The sequence below is a fragment of the Taeniopygia guttata genome, chromosome 13, assembly GCF_048771995.1.
Source record: "Taeniopygia guttata chromosome 13, bTaeGut7.mat, whole genome shotgun sequence".
Classification (NCBI taxonomy): Eukaryota; Metazoa; Chordata; class Aves; order Passeriformes; family Estrildidae; genus Taeniopygia; species Taeniopygia guttata.
The window spans coordinates 6,849,835-6,873,805 of record NC_133038.1 but is presented as its reverse complement, the minus strand read 5'-3'; the positions used below and the strand labels follow the sequence as shown (position 1 = coordinate 6,873,805).

The window sequence follows — 23,971 nt, the reverse complement described above, 5'->3', positions numbered from 1 at the left end:
ATGTCTAATCTTCCTTAAAAAATTCAGAAAGTCACTTGAAAGTGACTTGAAGTCACTTCCTTTCTCTGTACCTGAGATTTCTAAGGCAAAGGAAAGGATCCCATAATGCCTCATCTTTCTTCAGCCCATGATTAAGGTTTCTATGTAAGAAAACCCTTGGAGGGAGATGTGCTGTTGAAGTTCGTGGGACCTGAATTCAGTTGGAACTTGAAGCCACAGCACAGCCACCAGAGCAGAGGTAGTGAGGAAGGCTGTCACCATCTCCTCCTGCTCTTACCACAGCTCACCACATTTTTCCACTTGTGGTTCTCACACACTACTGTCGGAGGCTTTTCCCAAGCAAATAAACATTTTCCAGTCTGATATACAACATCATCCAGTTTTGTCTCCCCAAAGAGTTGAGCTTAAAGGAACTAAGCTCAATGTACTTGGCAACTGGAGATTCACGGATTTCTTATATGCCAAAAATAAGACATTTCAGACTCTCCACACCTGAAAAAAAAATATCGTTGTGTCTAACATGAATTAAAACCTTTGTTCCTCTCTCTGAGCTCCAGGATGTGTCATCTTGTGCTCCCCAGGGGACACAAGCACAATACTGCAAAGGTTGGAGCGGGTCATGCCAAAGGTCCATCCAACATCCTGCCTTTGGAAATGGATAGTAATAAGCATTTGAGAGAAAGCTTGTAAGATGTGATGCAAGTATGAAATTCTCAATATCTTCTCCATTTCAAGCAATTTGTGGTTTAAGGACTTCCTGAGCCATAGCCTACATCTGCGTCATCTCCTTTAATGGCCCTTCAGAGACTTTTGCTTCCACTCACTTGCTTGGTTGCTTCTTGAGCTGCAGCTATCAACAACATCCTGTGGCAACGAGCTCCACAATTTAATTATGCATTGTGAGAAAAAGTAGATTCTGTTTGTTTACAGCCTCTTGCACAATCATTTCATTTGGCACCGCTTAGAGTTATGAGAAATGGTTTATAACCACTTCCAACAATCATTTTTCCATATTACTGCTTATTTTAGATGGGCAATGGATAGACAATAGTGGAAAACACTGGAATTGCAAATTGGAAACAAATGTGCAAAGATTAAACTCAGAGGGAGGAACTTACTTTGCATATATATAAACTATTAATATTTTCATACACATTTCTTAAAGCTATATAAATGTAAGAAAATACTAATCACATTTCTTTTACTGTAATGTTATCTTAGGCACACACAAAAAAATTTGCTCCAGTCTTCAAGACTATTTTCATTGAAACAAATGTCCTTATAATACGAGACATTTATATTGTACAAGCAGCAGTATTGGAAATCATGCTAATTAAAGTGGAGTTTCCTTCCTAACAATTAAAGCATTCTCAGTTGCTTTTCCAACCAAACACCCTACTGAAGTGTTCATACTATTCCCTTGCTGTAAGTATCGCGGCAATGTTATCTAAATAAAAAGGCAACAGTAAAACAGTTTTTAAGAGAGACCCACTGTATGATTACTAGCTGTTGGAGCTTGATGTAAAATATCTGACTTACAAAAGCACTTTGGCATGTTTTTGGACAAGCCTTATCAATAGCTGTAATGAGAAATGGCTAACAAAGGACTTTCTGTACAAACAGCAAATGAGATGCTTGCAGACAGAAGGGAATTTATTCTGAAGGGAAAGAATGAAGCCCAGTGTTCTCCTTCACTGGCCCTTCACCTAAAGTTGTTTTATTGTTGTTCGTGTGTGTCTTAAGTACCATGAAGAACAGCATATGCTATTACAAGGATGTCCTGTTTCATCTGACTTTTGTTGACCATAACCAAGTACCACTGACATTATCAGATGGCAAAAGTGATAAAACCCTGGCATTCATTTTCTGAAATAGTCTCTAGAAAAGTCAACTTGCCACATAAGTCAGATCTGGAGACACAGTATTATCAGGACATGTTCAGTTCCCAAAACAGTAACTCCAGTAAATGAATACACAGGTATAAATAATTTCTTCACTTAATTGTAACAAATAAAAGGATCTGCTTTTCACTTTTTAAAAAGCCTGCATTATATAAGGTTAGAAAAAAAAAAAGTTAAGAGTGATGTCAGAGCTGGAGCAGCAATCCCTGGGGGTGAGAGTTGCTTTATCTAGAGGCAGTGAGACTGAACTCAGCTCACAGTGGAAGCATGAGGCTGCCCTGGGGTCCAGTACAGCCCCTTCCCACATCACAGCCAAGCACAGATCCTCCAGAAATTCACATCACATCTCAAGGAAACACAGCAGAAACACGTATTTGAGTGTTTTGATTCAAAGTGAGAGATTCTCATATTCTTCACCTGGCACTAAGGATCTGCTTTATCAGAGTGGCATTAAAAAAATGTTCCTGCATTGGCCATTAAAGGTATCTGTACATTTCATATCCAGCACTGAGCTGAGCTTTGCTCCAGCTCTCTCCTCAGTGACACTGGGAAAGCCTTCCTGTTTTAGTCCAGGGAACCTCACACAAACCCTGCCCTCTCTCAGCCACTAAATTATCTCAGTGGTCTGCACAGAGGCAGTTGCAGGAAGAAATGAATGGCACTGTAACATTATTGAGCTGCTTCTCACTTTCATTTCTGTGGGAAAAAGAAATAAGCAAGAGCCAGCAAAGACCCTGTTAAATCTACCCTCAAAGAGAGATGTGAAACCAATTAGCAGGCTGGCCCAGCACCCGTAAAGTCACTGTCTACACCATGAAATGTTATAAAACAAAACAGAACACAAAAGAAAAAGCAAGAAAAAAACCAAATCAATAAAGAACAGGCCATGCCAAACAATAAGCCTGCAGGTGCTTGCAAGGTGCAAATCCAATATGAATAGTGGCACTTTTAGAAAACCAACCATGACCGAGATGAAACTGAGCAGAACAGAAATGCAGAAGGAAGTGAGGATACATTTTCAAAATATGTCAGGATTTATTCTGTTCCTAAAAGAACCAGACAGTTAATCCACCCCGTTGGCAGGTGTGTGATAGTAGGTGATTCCTTGCAACAACCTCTATAACTATTCTCATTATATTATTCTCCAGATGGGGATAGCAGTAAAGGGAGCAGAGGCAGAGGATGGAGCTGGAGGCACCATTTGCTTTGCTTGCAATGTAACTCATTGTGCAAAAACAAGGGGCCACTCAAACAGGATTTCTTGAGTGGGGATGACACAAAGCAGCAGCTCCAGTGTCTCCATAGACACCAACACCTGCAGTGCATCTTTGGGAATTACAGGGGAGGGGGGAAGTGACAGCAGGCTTTGCTGCATTTGAGAAATGACTGACTCAATTTGGAAAGGATGGAGGGTGCATTTTCCAAAGAATTTATAATTAGGAGCTCAAGGTGTTGTTGTCTTCTAAGGAATACACCCTCCTCTTTCCCCAAAATTCAGTTTTCTGCAAAAGTTTCTAAGGAAAAAATAAAAGCAGGTTTTATGGATTATAATATTTGATTTCCATTTCAATCACTTCCTAGTTAGGTCCCATAGAATGCTAAGAAACTTAGGAGAGAAATTTTAAAGAAACTTTATCTCAAATTAAGTGTTTTGTGTGTGAAAATAAGTCAATTTTAACATTGCTGAAATTCCTCCACCCTCTTTTACCCGGAAAACAAAGTTGAATTATTTCCAGAAGGTTCAGCAGCACTGAGAGACACATCAACAGCTGGTGGAATATGGTTTCTTCAACATTTCTCTGGCCAGCTCTCATCATCCGTAGCAGGATGAGCTGGTCACATCTGCTGACCTCTTAAAACAGTGTGGCTGCTGTGACTAATTCTGTGTCTTCCCGCACTGTCAATAATTCCTACAAAGCATCACCATCCCAAAACCTATAGTTACCACCTTCCAACCTGGCAGGGAGAAGTACAGAATAAGGCTGTTTTGTGTTCTCAAATAAGGGAAAAATACATTGCTAAACAGAAAAAGAAAAAAAATTAAAAGCCACCTTCCACACTGACCCTGCAGAACACACTTTGTGCTGCTTGTTTCCAAGTGCTGGATCCCTGGATACTGGAAAATTCATCTTTATTTATTTATTTAAATTAAAAATCCTAGCTATGACCTTAGAGGTGTGTGTTTATTATCAGCTCCTATGCACTTGTCATAGCCTTGGCTGGAAGGGAAGCCAGGGGAGGATTTAAAAATAATAATAATAATCCAAGAAATTTCTCCATTTCAAATGTCATTGGGGTTTTTTTTTTGTTTCTAATTAGAATATGGTTTGCCTTTCAGATTCCAAAGCGTTTGGATTAGTGGTTTTCAGCATGATGTCATTTTCCTGTCTATATGACCACAGCACAGCCTTGCTTCAAGTGTTTGGTAACAACAGAAAAAATAACCGTGGAAACCTATATGTAATCCTGCAGGATCTGAATTCATGCCACACCATTACCAGGCAGTTCAGGAGCACATGTGCAGGACTTGTACAAGGAGTGTGTCTATTCCCCCTTATCTTTTCCAGAAAGTGAGTATTGGCCCAAAAAGAAAACCCACAAGGCCCTACTCAGCAGCTCACGTGGTTACCTGCCTCAACAACCCATTATGGACATGTGTAAAGTGAAGCTAGTTTGCCTTTAAAACAAAACAGGCAGAAAGAGAATTAGTGGACCAGATTGATTCCACTTATAGCTACATTATGTTATCCTAGAGCTAAATTCCATCCATATGTGAATTGCAACTCTTCAGAGACTAAAGGTATGGGCAATTTCTGGTTTGCCATCTCTCTTTCCTCCCAAACACATTTGTGCTCCTCTTGCAGAGCAGACAAGACCACTGGTATGTGCTATCCAGGTTAGAATTAGCATGGCTAACGTTGCTGGTAACTTTAACATCATAATTAAAATTATTCAAGGAAGTTATTATTCATATTATTTAGGGAGAGCTCTCAGGTCTCAGAGTCTCACCTAAGAGGGTGAACACCAAAACACGAAGAGAATGTGGTAGTGAAAAGATAACTTGGCTGAACAGCAAAATAGAACCTGGTCAGCCCTTTTGTAAACTGCATTTAGGCAACATGAATTTCTTTTTTTCCAAGGGTTTGAGTGTTTGCATACATCTCACTATTGATTTTCTGCTTGTGGCTTAACAGCAGTGGTTTTGGAGATGCTTGGGTTTTTTATGGATATATTTCAAAAGAGCCTGTCAGGTAGCCTTGTGCCCTTGAGTCCTCCACTGCCATATGTGCTCAATAAAAATCCAACCTTGGTTGTCTCTGCTTATCCTGAGCAGATGATTTTGGAGCACCAAGGTCTTCTCTGGTATGCTCAGAGCCTCACTGAAAGAGACACCTGGGGTGGGGCTCAGATGCTGAGCACGGTTTGGGGAGTGACAATTTATCTCCCTCAGCTCCACTGAGCAGCACTGCATGGACCCCAGGTGAGAAAACTGGCAGGCTGGGCCAGCAGAAACACAAAACCAGTCTGCCCCTGTGCTCCTTTCCCAGAAGCCAAGGCACACACATCCTGCATGTAGGACAGTCCGGCTGGCCTTCAAAAAGCACCCCAAAAACCCATCTTGCTGACCCTCCCTCAAGTCTCCATGCCAAACCCATTCATATTGAAATGACAATAGCTGACAGAAATCAGTCTAGTTTGGATAAAGAGGAGGCATCCTAAGGAAAAAAATATTGTTTTGGAGGCCCACCCAAAAATGCAAAGGCTGGACTCTGTCTGAGAGCAGAACTTGGCCTCCTGTCTCCACTCCCACAAAAAATGCTTGTAAATGTTATGCTCTTAGGGATGTATTTTTTTTCTTCCCTGCATTAAAAACTGAGTGAATTTAGTGCTTATAAAACCAAGAGGCTGATAGCAACTGGCTAGAACCAGATGTTAGGGAGACTGGAGCATATCAAGCAAACAGATTGTGCACATATAAGTATTCAGAAGTATGTAGCTGCATTACTTATTCCCAGTCAGATTATCAAACAGATTGGTTTCTGAGTATAAAAACATGATGCTCAAACCTCAGGCCTTGGGAAGGAAGGGAAGAGGGGGAATGTCAAGATGTCTGAAGGTATCTACATCGATAGATTTAGAAAGAAGATATATTTTCCCTCCATCATTTGCAGCTCTGCCCTTCCCTGCTGCCCCAACCAGCAGTGCACAGCAAGCCCAGCAGGGACAGATGCAATGCTTGATCACATCTCCAACCCAGCAAGACACTCAGCCTTTAGGAACTGAGTGTCCCACTGTGGTGACAAGATGATTTCCCAGGACATTCAGCCCCACGTTCCCCTGATGTGGAGCCATATGGACTCCTTTAGCCACCAGCACTCAGGCTGCACACAAATCCAAACACTTTTAGGAAAACTTGTACCAGAAACACGTGCCTGAAGTGCCAGCATTCCTTTCAATAAAGCATGGAAGGTAACTGGTGCAATCTGCCAGTAAACCCTATGGAAACACAAGCCTGTGGAGCTGGCTCCCTTAAGGGATTTGAGCTGTTAGTTTTAATGGCTTGAATGGGAGGGTTTTTTCTAACAAAAACTGGATCCGTTTTATTGACTTAGAGTGAAATGTTTCCGTTTATAGCTTGAGATTTCTGCTAAAAGATTTAAACAACCTTAAAGGCTCCTCCTCTGCTCCCACATCCCCAGCTCTGCTAGATGCATCCTCAGGTGACTTTATTCAAACATCAAGGCCTCCAAAAGCTCTGCTTTGGCCTTTCAGACTCCCCCTGGTACCATCTCCTTCCTTGCTGCACAAGTTTCCAGAGCATTTATCTATCAGCAGGCACTTGTGCTGTGCTGGTGCTAATGAAGCTCTTCATGAGCCTTTCTCCACCACAGCCTCACTGCCAGCAACTAACAGCATAAGAGCCAACACAGACCCAACTCAGCCTCTTCTTTAGACAGAATTTTCCTTGGATTTCCATTTCACAGGCTTTGAGGCCAGAAGGAACCATCTCATCACTCACTCCACAGAGCCTTTACCACCTCACCAGCAGCACCACATCCACCACCCATGGGTCAGACAGGAACAGGAGGGACAGCAACACCTTCAGCCCCAGCCAACAGTGGGCAAGATCTCCCTCCTTAGCGGATCCTACCCTGCAAACCATACTGGATCCCTAAGGACATCAACCAACTTCCTCCAGGAGACAATTCCTTCCCAGCTGGGTCCGGCAATCGCTGCAGTCCATGTGGAATCTCAGTTCCTGCTCCTGCTCTATAGCAGCAGTTTCAGACCAGCAGACACCCTCCCTGAGGGCCATCCCTCCCTCAGGTGCACACCTAGGACCATCAGTGTTCATCATTCTTTTCAGCCCAGGACCACACAGCACAAGGACTTTTACTGCTCGATGCAACTTCACCCAAGCGAAGTTGGGCACACATAGCTCTCACCTTATTTATTTGCTTCCAAATTGCAGAAAGATTGAGATCTTTATGTTCTTTAGTCATCTGTGCAGCACAAACTGGGATCACAGGTTGCCATTATTAGGTAGAGCCTGGGAAGAGAGGAGACGGGAAGTTAACAGAAACATTGATGGCTGTGGTGGCGGCTGCAATTTTAATCCAGTGACTCAAGCTTGGCAAACAGAAAGGCTGCAATGTATTAAACTGTGAAGAGTTTACAAGAGCTGAACATCTAAAATATAGCTCTGAGAAATTACTCCTTAAAGCAGGCAAGCAAGAGCATCATGAACAGAACCAGGAGAATATTGTTTTCACAGGAAACACTCTGTGGGTGTGTTATAAGCTCTGTTCTTTGGCCTGTCACCACATAATTTCTGCACTTCTTGTATTTCTCTCTTTTCTCATACTCAAGCACTGTCCTGTGATACAGCAGAAGTGCATTTACAGCTAAAATTACAAAAGTGGTCCATTATGTTTTCTAAGGTAGTAAAAAGGCTGCAGTTTGTCACAGCTGTCTGGAGCCCCAAACACCTACAACTGGCAGAGCTGTGAGCCCCCTTCTTCTGCCCTAGCCCAGGCTGACTCTCTGTATGTGAGCATGCAGATTAAAGTTATGTACAAGCAGATCTTTTAGTGTTCTTGCTGGGACACAAAAAAAAAAAAGGCAACAAATCCACAAAAAAAAAAGGAAAAAAGTGGTGCATCAGTGAAGCAAGAGGTCAGAGCATTCCTAAGCACTTATTTCAGAACAGCTCTGCTTCGGCTGCTGTTTCTTGGCTTCCCACAGGGGACACACCAGCTTTCCCATCTCACAGGGCAGGGGGAGCATGGTGAGTCATCTCCAGGGGGCTCTTTCCAGAGGGGAAAAGCCTCAGCATGTCCAGCAGGAAAGCTGCAAAAGGGTGGGAGAGGAGCAGCCAATCCTCAGGGCAGAGCCAAGGAGCAAAGCCCAGGAAGACCCAGCCCTGTGTTGTTCCAAATCAACCTTTTTCCTTGGAGGCCTCCCAAATTCACTATGTAGACACACCATCCCCTTACCTCTTCTTCAGCTTCCCAGGGAAGGAGGAATTGAGGGACAACAGGTAGGGATAATCCTCAGGCACCACTCATGCTACTCCCAAAGAGAAACCAAGCTCCACCACCAAGAAAACCAAATCGCTTCTGCTCTTCTCAAAGCTTTTATAAACTCGGTGTTCCCAGTGAGAAAGCCCAGGCCAGGCCTTACTTCAGTTAATTATTGCTAATTGTGTTTTCCCCGTGTCAGGTGTGTTGAGGAGTGCACAGCTGTGGAACATCTCCAGCAATAGGGAGGTTCACCCAGGGTGTTACTGGGTTGTTTCCATCTCACCAGAAACCACCAAGCAGAAGAGTCTGGAGGGAAATTTGTATGGAGCAAAGGTGCCATTGATTTTTGGAAGCTTCATCTAGTTTACACTGGGGTTATAACCCTCCCCTTCAGAAATAGTTGCAGAAGATTCGGGTCATGGTTGAAGGAGGCTCTCCTCACTCAAATGTCAGAATCCATCTTTCAAAACCAGATGGAAAAAGGCAGCTCTCAGGTCACACACCCAGTGGGGTTGGGTTCAGCTGCAGTACACATGAGAGAGCAAATGACTTTCTGTAAGATCCTTTCAACCTCAGGAGCAGCCCCACGTCTGCAGGTGAGGCACCCGTGTCAGCCTCAAAAGACAGGCAGGGACTTGCATGGAGGGGAGAGAATGTGAATCCACTTTCTGCAAATGCTGGGCTCTGAGAAGGTCTGGTTTTAGGCTTGAATATCAGTGTGAGTGGTATTAAGTCATCCACATCAGTCTAATTAACACCTACACTACAAGGGAAGACAAAGCAGTTTTATGTTATTAACTCAGGGTAAAGAGGCTATATCAGAGCCTGGTAGGCAAAGCTAAAGGTGGCACTGCTGGTGTGGGCACAAAAGAATTTTCACTGATTCTAAGCTGCCTCAGCTCCCTTAACAAAACACATTTTTCCCCCTGTGGAAGAAATGAGGGTCTCCTCTAATTCCAATAACTCAGTTGCTGGGCATGGTGCAGCTCATCTCACCATAGCTGAGAGGAAAAACAAACAATGAGCAAGCCCTGCAGAGCAGAGGGGGCTCCTCTCTCTGTTAGGCCTGCACGAGCCTCAAGATGGAAGCCTACTCTCATTTGAGGCCTTTGGGTGCTTGTATAATATAAATATTTACTAATAACACAGAGAGTGAGAGCGGGAGAATAGTCATTTTTCTCAGCGGCTTAGGGTTAAGTACAGGGCAATGGCATCTTAAATCCAGATGTTCTCCTTTTGGGATTTGCCCACGAGGCATATTCTCATGAGACTTCCCTGGCATTTTGATTTGGATAGTAGCAAGCACTTTTAGCCCAATGATATCATGAGCAGATGACTCAAGATGCTCAAGGATTTTCTTTGTAAATTCCAGCAGTTTATTTTATGACTAATGCACGGCAGAAACTTCTTCAGATTTGATCTTCCCATCCTTCTTTGTTTCTATTTTCAGCTGGTTTTTAAGGACTCTGAACTTGGCCTGCTAGCAGAAGATTTATTTAAATTTATATATTATATATAAATACAAATATTGTGTGCACACGAGGGTGTGTGGGAGCTGTTCCCAAGGTGCTGGTGAAACGACACATCCTGATGGAGGCAGAGCCAATGGAGGTGTTGGGGGCTGCCCCTTTGGGAGAGAGGGATAAAATAAACATGGGAACATCTTTCCCATTGCAATTGCAGTAGGACCCAATATTTAGTGCCATTTTACCACCTGTGCTTGGAAAAAAATGACTCGAAAGTCACAGTCCTTGCACTTTTGGCCAAAACAGCAGCAGTTTCCAGATCCTTTCTGTAAAATGCCCTGAATGTGGCAGAGAAGGGTGGAAAAGATGCCCACGACACACCGGCTGTGGGGGCAGCAGTGGGGAGGGTATTTAAACACCAGGCAAACACTGGGCACCAGCAGCAGAGCGAAAAAACACAGGAAATTCACTGGAGGTGAAGCTGGGCTGCCTTGGCCAAGGCAGTTGCACAACAGCATCAATTCAAGGCTTGCACAGGGGTGATTTTTCTCTCCGTCCAATTCACCAAGGACTTGCACGCTACTTTGGTGGATTTTCTGCACAATTACAGATTATTGCCATGGTAACAGATGCATCACATGACAACTTTGTTACCTCAGAGACAAGAAACAGCTGCTTAAAGAAACAGGCGTCCACCAGGAATGGGGGTATTTATTTTCTTTTTTTTTTTTTTTTCTGTTGGCTTCATAGTGTTTTAGGAGTCCTCTCTGGTTTTCTCATGGATGCAGTTTCCATTGTTTGGATAGTTAAAAATGTTTCAGTGCATCAACTGAAAGTTTTTTTCTCCTACATCATATTTTTGCCTCTTACTAGAAATGCAGTGTGTGTCTGGAGAAAAAAAAATAAAGTTCCTGTAATTTTGGGAGAAACAAAACGGCTTTTTTATTCCCTCATAAGCATCTCTCTCTAATGCTGCCATTTTGTTTTTATTAAGTTAAAGACCATTGAAGCATTGCTAATAATATTATTTGAGAGAAATCCCAGATCCCTTGAAGTTAATGCTACTTTGCTTTTGGTTTGAGGGAGGCCAGAAGTTCTCTCTCAGGCCATATTCCCATATTCTTCAGAGATTCAAGACCCTCTCTGACCCAGGTACCTCCAGAGCACCAGACACATGTCAGAGAGTTTAACTGGCCAGGGAAACCCAGGAGACGATAAATTCTTGTGTCATTCAAAATTTACTCTTTACATTTATGGAAAAAAAGAAGTTCAGAGACATCATTTAATGCTACCTCAATTTTAAGGCAATTTTAAACTAAGAGGCCTGTTTTAAAAAGCTTCACCAAGTAAGCCAATGTCAGTTTGGATTTTTTATTCCAGTTGCCAATTTATTCTAATTTTTCATGCATAAAGAATAACGAAACCTTGATTTTTTTTTCCTGTTCACCTTGGGGAGCCCAGTGGGGCTCATTCACTGACTGCACCAGACGTGGATGGCACAGATCACTGTCCCCAGCCCAGGGCTCAGCCCTGGCCCCCGGCAGCATCTCCAGCCCCCATCCTGAGCATTCCAGCCTTCCTCATTCCAGCCTTCACCAGAGACCTGCAGCTGCCTCAAAGTCACCCCATTCCCCAGCCCCCAGTGGTGTTAATTAAGGACCTGCCGGAGCTCAGACAGCCAGACCACTTCAGCCCACAGTGAATGTCTGATTAATTAAAGGCTTATAATTAACCTTCATGGCTGGAATTTCCCAAAGACCTTCATGGGCTGAGGTACACAAATCCCATCGACCTCAACGGGAGGCTGGAATCAAATTGGTTTTGTCCCTTGCTGGGGATCCCCCTGCACACCAGCAGAGTGGAATATTTCCCTTTCCCAGGTTTGGGTGTGTTTTCCCAGTTTGGATGTGTTTTCCCAGCCTTTCAGAGCTGCTCAGAGAGAGCTGGAAAATGAATCCTGTGCAGAAAACCCAGCTGTGCCCCTCTGTGCCACCACCAGCCCTGCTCACACCACGGGTTTGCATGACCAGAGCTCAGAGCCAGCACCAAGCTCTGCATCCAATTGAGCTTCCCCAGATTCATCCCACAAAGGAGATCAAGAGTCTCCAAACAGCCCCAGAAGTAAGAACTGAGAAAGAGAAACGCATCAGACATTAGAGAAATCCTGACATTTTTTCTTTAACTGTTTTGTTTCAAATTTTCTTTCAGGAATCACATTTTTTTTCCCAAAAAATATTTAACTGGGAAGTCACCTCTGCACAGGACATTTTTGTTAATGAAGGCCACTGCCTTAATGTGGTTCTCTTTAGTTAAATACTTCTGGTAAATGAAATTCTGTTGTACAGCTTAAATTAGCACTGTAATTTTTTGCTATAGTTGTTTTTATTTGACCACATGGAGCTCAGTGACTTGTAACCCAGTCCCTCAGCCTATTTTTAAATTTCATGTGGACCTTTTTCAGTCATTTGGTAGCTTTTTTTAGAAGCATGAGAATGGAAGGACCAAACAATGTTGCTTTATCATTGAGAACTTTTGTTTCACAGGATCGCAATTGAAATTAGTTTGTCCAGCTTTCAGCCCAGGCTCTGGGGAAGAAGAAATCACATTTTTCAATTAAAAGACTCCCAGTCTTGTAATTTTTGGTTCATGCTAGCCTTCTATGGAAGATGTTACACAGTTATTCTATGATCCAAATCTTGGTCCAAATGATCCAGAGACAGCAGACAAAACTGGACAGCCCAGTTGTTGCAGGCTGTTCACATTCTGGTGGACACAGGACTTCAGGGTTTTTCCCTGGCCTCCTTCATTCCCTGATTTCCCCCTCTCCTCTCCCTTAGCTGTGGTAGTGCTACTGATAAACCAAGAATTGGAAACCCTCAGGTGAAGCAGGAGTGATGAAAAACATCAAAACAGCACAGAGATCCCTCTGATATCTGCACTCCTGATGCTAGAGATCAAGCTGTATTAATCTGGCTTTGGAAAACTCCACAAGATCTCACCTAGGTGCCACTTTGGGAAGTCTCTTGATCATCCCATCCCCCACTTACTTGTTAAGCCCAACAAACATTTTTGTTTCCACTTGGAGACAAAGGAAGAGGGGTGTAGCGAAGGGAAAAAGGGATACTCTTAGTCCTCCAGCAAAGTAAAAGCAGAAAATCATCCGATAGAAACGACCCAAACTTAAACAGGGCATTAGGCAGAATTAACAGACCAGACCTCCAAGCCATCAGAAATTCCCAGCTGAATAAAAGATTGATTTCAAAGACTCAAAGATACCTCAAGGCCAGCATTTCCAAAGAAGATGGGAACTGATTGGAGCTGAAGCATTCCTCTTATTCAGTGCATTTGAGTGAGCGCTTTAAGTCTCCAAAGATTGAACTATAAAGAGAAATTAGTTTATTAATAATTCACAGGCTCCAAGAAGAAAAAAGTCAAAAGCATATGCTCATGAACAAAGCTGATTTTATTTTCCTTGTTTAGAATTGAGCAATATGTAAAAAAATGGAGGGTGTCGAGCCTAAAAATTTAATTCAGGGCTTTTTCTCTTCCTTCCCTTTAACCCAAGCAAGGATATATTCCAACTTCGTCACGAAGAACTGAAAGTTCTTCAAATCCCAAATGGTTTATGTGAAACATTAAAAGCACGCTATCATCTTCAGCTCTTTAATAGTTTAGGACGTTTTCATGGCATAGTTATTATCCAATAGCTCTTAATTGCAGCTTGTACATTTCAAGACAACACATTCATGGACTGGAATAACAGAGATTTTAGACTCCCATCCAGCATCATGGCAAAGCACATCCTTACTGTAGGGATCTCAAGGAGTCTGGCACTTCCCTGTCCCACTTTGCCAAGTTATGAAGCCTGTAACATTCATATGCTTAAAGTCAATCATGTTACTCCTGATTCTGTGCTTTTTCCTGGTAGTTTTGGTAATTGCTTCATTGTAGGACACTAGGTAAACACAAGAATTGAAGAATTCAATTATTTAGATTCACTAAAAGACAGACAATAACGGGGTTGTGAATTTTAGTAAAAATGCTTTCCATTGCCCAATGTAGAAATTACAATAAGAGCAGGGTGGACATCACAACTTTTGCCACACTTATTGGAATATTGGTTCTTCTATACGTGAATATTTGTTCTTCCTCTGAAAGTTCTTGTTTCCTTCTACAGGAGAGCTGAATATTGAATATTTTATCCCAAAAAGGGCTGCACAATTAGATATTTCAGGGATTTTTTTCCTCCTAATCTCAGAAAAGAGAAAAGTCTCATACCATGACCCAACCTCAGCAAGGAAAATACAGATTATGAGTTTGAATTACATTACTAATGCAATGTGTCAGTCCTGTTTGTTTCTTGGTTTCCATTCTATTGAATCACAGTATTACTGCTTTTGGAAGGAATCTGATGATAAAGAAAGCCACCTCCCAGCAACGGAGGGGAATGATAAAAGAAGAGGCCAGCCATCATCCTAGAGGAAATAACCAACACTGGAGCCCTGGAGCAGCTGTGATTCCCACGGGACTCTGCTCTGACTCAGAACCCAGGCTGCAGCTGATGCTCATCCCCCTGGATCCCACTCACAGCCAAAAAACTGTTGCTCTCAGAATATAATACTTTTAGCCATGTGAATTTTTTCCCCCAAAGATAATTATTTATTTCACCTCTGGGTGAACCAGAGTGGAACGCGTTCCAGAGCAGTGCTAGAAGAATGTGAAAAGCTCAGATAAATTCTTTGTGAGGTGATTTGCCTTTTTCCCCTTCTCTTTGTGGGAAATGTGTGGCTGGGACACAGAGATCGCTGTCGTGACAGTAGGTTCCTCACAAGACACATAGTTCAGGGTGCACAGAGAGCAAAGCAAAGCAGGTTTAGCTGCTCTTGGCTGCTCAGAATTGTTTCCTAATACTCTGCATGGCTCAAGCAAAGGATTAGGCTGTTATTGCTGTGATAGGTGAACTGCAAGAGATGGAGGTTCAAATTCTAGAGTTACTATTTCATCCTCTCCCAGGCCAATTTCCTCTTGGCTCCAGCTGGAGTCCTTGAAATCCAGGGAAGTTTTGCCTGACTATAGAGTGAGTAATGATTCCAGGAATCAACATTTGGAGATAACACCAAATTGAGTATCTTTGCTAAATTAACTTTCCTCCTAAGGTCATCTCTCTAACACTCGAGCGCACAATGCGTTATTTTTGAAACGAGACGGTCTCTATCTGTTTATCATCAGGCCAATACACGAATTCCTGATCATTTCTCCACCAGGCACACATAATTTGAGGCCATTAGGCAGTGCTTATCCATACCTCCACCGGGCAGATGTGTTCCCTGGGAGCGCTTGTCCGGGGTCTGGCAATAATAACGCAGCACGGGCAGGAAAATCAATCCCAACGAGTTTCAGAGGGACCCTTCCAAAGCTCCCCAGCATGTGACAGAGAGCTGCTAATGAGAGGGAGAGATCACATTCATTGCATGAGTGACAGGTGAAAGGGAAGATTAACGCTAGCATACACCTGCTCTTTGGTGCCCCAATTAAGACCTCCTACTGTCAGCAGTAACATAAGATGCAAATCAGCCCATGCCCTTCCCCCTCCCCCTGGAAGGCTGTGGCAGGACTTGGAGTAAAGTACAGTGAGAAAAGAAATGTAATATCTTTAATGCCTTCCTTGCTCTGCAAACCTTTTTCTTGCCTCCTGATTCTGTCCTTTTCCTGCCTTTCCCTTGTCACCACTTCCCTGATTCTTCTCACCTCGAGAGGGGTGATGACCTGTTTCAGCAAGGGATCCCTGCCCTGGGGACAGTCCCAGGGACAGACTGGAAAACACATGACTTGAATTGGCAATACTTACCCCTGCTTTAAATTTGTTTGAACTAACCTTGCTTGAGCCACTGGAGATAGAGGAAGTGGGTGAAAATATCATTGAAAGAGATATGTGGAAGGGAGAAGGAGGGGGGTTGCTCATCAGCTTATCATGGACTGAGTCTAAGGAATTGCTTTTGAGGCAATATTTTAATGCAGCATTGGCAACCCATGTTGGAATATTGCAAATCCATGAGTGACTCTTGTGAGTGCTTTTCCAATATGTCCATACTATCCCATTTTGTCTCCTCCTACTGTCCAATATTAATCAAATATTGCTTATCTGATGGAATTCCAGCTGCCAAGGTATTGTAGACTCCTCAAAAGCAATTGTCTTTTAACTTCCCTTTAGGTCTTGCATAGGGGACCAGCCCAGAAGGTGCAAATCCATTCCAAAGGGAGAAAAAAAATTGAACAAATTTACATCCTTCTCTCCTTAAAAAAATCACAAGAGGTTTAAAAATTATTTTTTTAAAAACAGGTTAACATTCATTCAAGCTGGCACTAGTGTTTTGGGTAGGTTTTGGAGAGCATCCCTCCAGGACCCCTGCCTCTGCTTCTCCCGCCCAGCCCAATGGGCAGAGGTGACCACGCTGTGTGGCAGGCAGACAGCCAGGGCAATTGGCCTTTCCTTCCTCCTCCCAGCTCTGCTGGCTGTTGGAAAACATGCATCAATTTGTTTTCCTCCCTTCAGGCAGAAAATAAAATTGGCAAAAATCTTCCCAGCAGGAAGCCAGGAAACCCTGTTTAAATTTTCCCAAGGGGAGGGGGCAACTCAGCAAAGTCAGTATTTTCCTGCAAAAAATTTCAATTTGCGTAAAGACAACATTTTATTAGAACAATTTATTGATAGAAAACATCTAGAAATCCCATTCCAGAGCTTTATTGGCAGAGAAATGAACTCCTGCATTTCACAACCTCAGATTCTTTTCTCCTTCAGCAAACTGTCAGCTTTCGACCATTCAATTAAAAACACCCCCAGCCCTTCAGTTTGTTGCACTTTCTATCTGGGGTGACTTAGCCCAAATCTGAAACAATTACACACACTCAAAGTCTTTAGAGCTCTCGAAACACTGATGCATAGGAAGGGAATAGAATTCTTGGGACACTCTCTAGTTCATTTATCTTGTCTGGTAATCTTTTGACAACACCCATAGACAGGAGTTGAGTGGAAAGCAACAGCTCTACAGCTCAGTTTCTCAAATTCCTACTGATACTGAAATTAAAGCCATGAAATCCCTTCTCCCAGTGGTGTTGTGAGAATAAATTCTTCAGTGGCACTAAAAGGCCCTCAGATATTAATGCTGAGTGCTTGCAAGAGTACACAGAAAGATGGATGGTGTTTGTCCTCAGCCCCCAGAAACCATTAAGTTGCATTGCTCTTTAAACCTCTCTGATGCACCAGCTCTGCTCCTCAAACCTCTGTGCATCCACTTGTCCTCTCTGCATGCACATTCAGTAGGGTTGGAATGGTCACATTTAAGAAAGGAATCAAAGAGATGTTTTGGGGAAAATCTACCAGAAAGTAAGGACACAACACAAACCTCCTTCAGCTGCTTTATCCCAGCATCTCCACTCCAGAGTTATGGACTCCTGTGAAGAGGTGCAGGTGGAAAGAGGAGAGTGTATGACACCTCTCTTGGGATGAGATTGGGATGCACAGGAAATTTCTGACTAGCTTTTATGCAGAGACGTGGGGGGAAAAAATTGCATTTATGTATTAAAGGATGTTAATTTGCTCAGAGTAATTTTCCATAGATTTTATTGATTGATTTCAGGCTTTGAGGGTTTAACTGCCATGTCAGTTTGCCCACTTTAATTTAGCATGTGGATGACTTATAACAACAAGCTGGTTTTATCACTTGAAACCCTTCCTAATTAATGATAGACAAAAGAAGGACAGAGAAAACACTCTGGGTGAACATATTACTTTCCCTTCTCTTTCATCCTGGAAAAGCTCCTAAAACTTGTGAGCTTGAGTAAATTATTTGGAAGACTGTTAAATACACAGGCACAGAAGCAGCAACAACTGTGCAAAGTTAATAAATCTCACAGAACTGAAATTATTGCAATAAGGATTATTCCAGATTTAGAACAAGAAGGATAAATATCATTATGAAAGGTCTTCATCAGTGTCTTCAGCCTCATAATTTCCTATGGCTGTGATTCAGTTATTAAACTGTACACAGGCTAGGGAAGAAGTCAAAATGCTACAGAATTAAAAAAAAAAAAAAGTGGGATTAAACCTGGCTGGGATCAAACAGGGATACAACTGTTCTGCCACTGGCTTAGCTCACAGTGCTGGGCAATGCATCGGACACCTCCCTGTTCAATTTGTCCATCTGTAAACTGTTAAAACAATTCTCACCCCAGCATCCAGGAGAAATCAATCATCAGGACTGAGCTGAACCAAATAGCCATTAAGTTCTTGGATGGAAGACATAATAGGAACAGAAATATTTTCACTTGAAGTGTTATACTGCCCTCAGTTAGGCTCTGCTGGTGGTGACGTTGAGCTGAGCACATTCTCCTTGCTTTCAGGACAGGCTGTGATTTTCAGAAGATTCTATAGCAACAACATTTGCTTTATCTCGAGCCCCTTCTGGGGTTGTATAGAGTAACTGGCACTGTGAAACCCCAAAGTCTTAATTTGGAGAAACAGCTCTGAGCACTCTGCAAACAGAAATCCAACACCTGTATGGAACCTCTCACCTTAGAGAGACCCTTGCCATGAACTGCCTCTGTCCTGCCCCTTATTGCACACATCAGCACCATTGTCAGCACTTTCCATCCTCTAAAGCAGTCAGGACAACTCCTCACAGTGTGCTTTGAGGCTCTTGGAAAGAAGAATAGGCTTTTATTGTCCCCAGGCTTGACCGCTGGTTTTTCTGGACACTTTAAACCCTACCCCTGAAACCACTTGGACCTGGGTTTTCCTTTGGTTTTCCAAGTGACAGAAGCAGCTCTTGTGCAACCCCATAAGTCCAGCAGCCAGGGCTTTGATAAAGATCCTGAAGTAGTGCAAAGAGTAAGTTCATTCTAAAAACATGCAACACCACCACCAAACTTGCTAGAAAAAAAAAAAAAAAAAAAAAAAGAAAGAAAAAAAATCACCAAATTTGTTCAATATGGAGACAGACATGGAACAGAACCTGTCCAGAGCACCTCTTGAGGGCACATTTCTTCAGGAACTCCACTGCATCCTTCCAGTGACTGCCCAAAGAGCCATGGTGTGACAGCCAGCAAATACGGAGACTGTTTAGATTTTTTTTTTCCACAGATAAAAAGATTTCTGAAATTCTAGGAATGTTCTTTCCTTTTTTTAAATTTTGTTTTGTTTTATAACAAGCTTCCACACTATGCTGAAATATTCCAGGCTTTATTTTCAATAAATAGTACAGAGAAAGTAGCTTCAGATGCAGCTGGAATCTGAGCTGAGAGCTACAGTCCTGATGGCCCTGCCCAACTTTCCTTCAGCACTGTCAAAGATCTAGAGGTTAAAAAGAGAGGGAAATGAAAATCCTGACAGAAGTTACCCCACTGCCCCATCTTCTCCTGGCTCCCAGTGCAATGTGTTCCCAGACATCAAATTGAAACTCCACATCTGCCTGTACTAAAGGGTGTTTTCCTTTCCTGTGCACTTTCAGCTGCACAATTTGCATTAATCCAACTTGGGGATCATTGTGTGACCCAGCCACAAAGCAAGACAGGACATAGGTGATGCTGTCCAGGGTCTGGCCAGACATTTTTGTCCAGAAATTTCCTTCTAGACCCTCAGGTTTGGCCATTTTTCTGTGGTGGCCTTGGCCCAGAGAAGTGACAGCATGTCATTTATCCCTGAGCTCAGTGCCCTCCCCAGCTCTGCACGTGCCAAAATTGCTTGTGGAGCTCCCATTGGTTATGATGACGCTTTCAATTTAGCAAATGTTTATGTGACTCTTGGTTGGAAAAGGATGGAAAAAGAGTCCAGGCACATCACTCTAAATAGATCTGTGGGTAACACTTTAGCTACACATTGAACTTAGATTTAGTAGCATCGTTATTGCATGTAATGTTTATTTTATTAGGTTTATTTTATTAGTGTGCCCACAGCAGAATGTAAGCCTTGTCTTTGTCAACTCTAAAGGCACCCCACAAGAGGCTCTGAGTAGAAAAATATGGTGCAGTTCATTTTTTCCTTTGGAAAAGCCAAGCAGATGCTGATGAGTGGATAGTCACAATAAGTGTGTGTTTTGAATGCACTATTAAGCTCTGAAACTCAGCTGAGCTAACTTGGTGGGAAGTTGGGTTTAATTTGATCCTGTCTCTGAGTGTTCATAAAATGATGCAATTCAGCTTTAACCAGATGAGTGGTATCATCAAAATATATTATTTAAATCCCACCCTCTTAGCCATGTGGCCAAATTGGAAGAAGTGTCACTTAAGTATCTCCTTCCAGGCCAGGAAAAGATCAGTCACACTTTAAATTAAGTGTCTCAAGTAAGGATTTAATTTAGACTTAATAAGACAGCGATTGTACATTAAATACCATTGGGTTATTAAAACCATATTCATTGAGGTTTTACAGCTATGTCAGGACAATATGCCATAAATGGAAAAACTGGTAACAAGAGACAGTTATTGATTCTGACAACATGTGCTAGATAGGACGCATTCATATGTTCAATAAAAATAAGATAGACAAGTATGTTTTCCAAAGTGGCCATGGATGCCCTCACCAAAATGTCAGGCACTCAAAAACAAGAGAAAAATTATCCTCAATGCCTCCCTAAGAATGAGATTTATTTTCCCTATTGTTAGGGAAACTGAGGCATGAAGAGGGCATTTTCTTAAGGTTTGCTAAATAGCTTTTGGGAAGGCAGAATTTTTTTAACTCCCTTTACATTTTTGCTGTGCTTTTACCACAGGACAAACCAAGAAAAGACCAGGGGGGTCTGAAAAAGAAGAATCCAAAGAAGAAATCCAATCCAGCCAAGGACACCAATGTCCCCAGATGTCACAGAGGACAGGGCTGGCAGGGCAGGCCTTGAATCAAAAGGGAGTGTGAGGTCTGGGCAGACCCAGAGCACCTTTTTACTTGGGATGTGTGAAGCTCAGGAGATCCTGGATGCTTTAGCGTTTGTGAGCAAGGAACTGGCAACACCTCTACAAATCCTAGGAATTATTTTGTATTTGCATTTATTTATTTACACACAAATATCTGTGACTGTGCATATATAATACATGTATGTGTATAAAAGGACTTAAAGAAGGGACTTTCCTACCAGAGGAAATCTTGGAAGAGAGAATGTTTATACCAAAAAAACATTTCCTTTGCTAACAAGTTTCTGTATTCCCCGTACTGTTATTAGAGATATTTGTGCTTAAAGCAGAAGTCCCAGCCCTGCCTCTCCTTCCATCTGAGCCAGCTCAGATTGCATAATCCTCTGTTTGTGGCATCATCACATGTTGTTATAGAGATAGAGAAACCTCTGTGATGATGATGATGTCAAATTGTTCAGCCAGATAACACCAATATCAAGATAGAGGAGGAGGGGGTCTATAAACAGAAGCAAAGCATCATCTCCAGCAGTCAGTAAAGAGGAAAGGTAATATTATTTATAGACCTCTAAAGGTAAACAGATGTCAGCACCAAACAAGCGTGACTTGAAAGCTTTCTCTGGTGTGAAAATCCCCAGCTCTGCTCCCATTTTCAAAGGCTTTGCTTCATCAACATGACTTCTTCAATTGCTCTTTTATTCAATGGGCTCTATAAATTTGGGAGAAGTTATGCTGCTACTGCCATGGGAATGTGGCAACCCTATGAATGCTGTGTCTGTCTCATCTTGTGGCTACGTCTGGAGATGAGCTAAGATCCCTCACTCACAAGAAATCTGTGTTGCTCCTATTCAGGACTTGAGACTGGGTTCAGACTTGGATGCTCTGAGCAGCACCCAAAATTCCCGTGGCAGGGAGCTCACAGCCATGGCAGGGAGACAGTGGTGGGATCCTCACTCCCAAATCCATATGTAGATGTCAGAATTGCAGTTTTCCCTAGAAGTGGAAATGTTTCTGCCTCTTGGAGGTGGAGTGCCCTGACTGTCAGGAGCCACTTTGTTCTGCAAATGTCAATCTGGGGAAGCAGATCTGATTTCTCACTTATATTTCATCTTGAATTTCTGCCTACATCCAAACTTTCCTCACAATCCAGACAAAGGTTTACATGACAGTTGTACGAAGCTGACCTGAAAGACAATTATATTTTACAATTCCTCTAAACAGGAGAAAATGGTGGCTTGGTTCCTTTCCTGCCCAGACTGTTTAATTACCGGGGTATCACGGAATGCCTACATTGTAATAAAACTCCAGAGTGTATCCAGGTACCAGGGGATTTATTAACTTGCACTCAACACTGGCAATCAGCAGCCAGGGTCAGATGTGCCTGGTGATGATGACATCACCATTTTTGGCAGCTCTCTCCATCGAGTGTTGAGTGAGGTAATGTCCCCAAAATTAAAACTGACAGCAGGATTAATAATGATAGATTCCTTGAGCCTTCTCTTTGTGCTCTAAATTGGAGTCCTATTTCTTCTATCAGAGATTGCCAAAAGATCACCATAACACTTCAGCACACCAGCAGTAAGGGACACCAGCAAGTGGCACTGGGTGAGGAGGTTCCTGCAGGAAGGTTTGGTCACACTTGGGCACTGACTGACTGTAGTTTCTACTGGAGATGAGCAGGTGTCACAGCCCCTGAGCAGTTGCCATCCTCACAGCCCTGCCAACACTCAGCTCTGGGTGTACAGCTGGAATTAACTCACAGGGATGTGGCTGTCAGCAGCTGAGGCAGAGTTCAGAGGAAGGCTCCGTGTCCTGCTGCAGCCCTTTAAGGAATCTCCAGGGACACACCAAAACATACCAGCTGGCCCACAAAACCTTGCCCAGCACATTCATGGGCATTGTTTAGATTTTCTGGAGCATCTTGCAGGTGGTTTAGCCTGTCTGGCAGAGAGGGGTTTTGACTATTTGTTTTTGAATTTTGCAAGGGAAAGAGAACAGAACGGAAACCCAGGCTGTGGCTGACACCCTGTGAGAGAGCTCCCTCTGCCCAAGACCTCAATGGCCACAAACCAACTTCAGGAGTGCAGTGTTCAGCCACACTGACCCAGGGCAAACAGAGCTGACACCAGGGCACTGCAACCTGCATCTTTTTAAACATCTGAACTTGGCCTTCTTTTTTTTGCTCAGTTGAATATCAGAGGGGAAGGTTTTCCTGAGACATTCCTGAAATCTGTAACAGCAACTAGTAACCATGCCATCACCACTAGATCCCAGGAGGTACAATAGACTTTGGACTTTCTGTAAAAAAACAGACAGAAGCCATGGTCCCACTTCTGGGACCCTCTTCTCCCACTGCTCCCAGTGCCTGAGCATTTTGCTTCCTTAAATTCTCCTCAGATTCCTCTCTTGACATTTCTCTGTGCTGTTTTTACCTGTCCTGCTCCTTGCCCTCTTTACCTGCTCTCTGCACCGAGACCGACACAAGCAAACAACAATCCCGGAATACAAGTGTGAGCTTCAAAGACAGATTTCTTACAGAAGTTTGCCAAACTTGCCAGAAGGAGACTTTAGAGATCAGCAAAGGCAAGTACCTGGTTTTTTCCTGTGATCATATTCTGTCACAGCAGCAGATGAAGGTGGCTTTGGTATTTGTAGCATCTATTGGCAAATTAAATCCTCCGATGGTCACCAGGCACTAAAATGAAGAAACAGAAAACACTGGAACTGCTTGGATCTCAAACAACTTATATTAAATAGTATTTATTACCTATAATTGTTACCTAGCTCAGATAAAATCCAAATGTCATCAGTGCATTACTTTGCCTGAGCACAAACTATAGACCTGAGCACTTCTATGCACTTTAAAATGCTGGAAAAGCATTTTACAGTATTGTCTTTGTGAGTAGGTGGATGGCACAGAGCACTCCCTGAACACTCTTCTGCAAAAGACAGGCCCTCGAAGGCCCTACAGTCCTTGAGTTGTTCCCATATTCCAGAGCAGAGCCATATATTGCTCAGTCAAAATGAAGCCATGGAAATCTGCAATAATGATGGAAGAAATGAGCAAAGTTTTGGTCATTGTTTAATTCGCTAAGAGAACAACCCCACCTAAGATTCGTTCTTCCAACTCTGACAAAGTAGCCAAAGATAAAGACAAATATGCCTCAGAGATGGAGCACAG

The 23,971-nt window shown here is 42.8% G+C and overlaps 1 long non-coding RNA gene across 1 annotated transcript in view; it reads right to left on the bottom strand.

Annotated features, from left to right (window-relative positions):
* LOC115497166 (uncharacterized) overlaps nt 1–23,971 on the bottom strand; it is a 287,386-nt gene that overhangs the window by 85,417 nt on the left and 177,998 nt on the right. Inside the window, exons 6-9 of the long non-coding RNA XR_012058079.1 lie at nt 23,382–23,485; nt 15,197–15,332; nt 13,168–13,269; nt 7,349–7,452 (exon numbers count right to left, since the gene is read on the bottom strand). This is a non-coding gene — a long non-coding RNA (uncharacterized lncRNA). The remainder of the gene's footprint in view (nt 1–7,348; nt 7,453–13,167; nt 13,270–15,196; nt 15,333–23,381; nt 23,486–23,971) is intronic.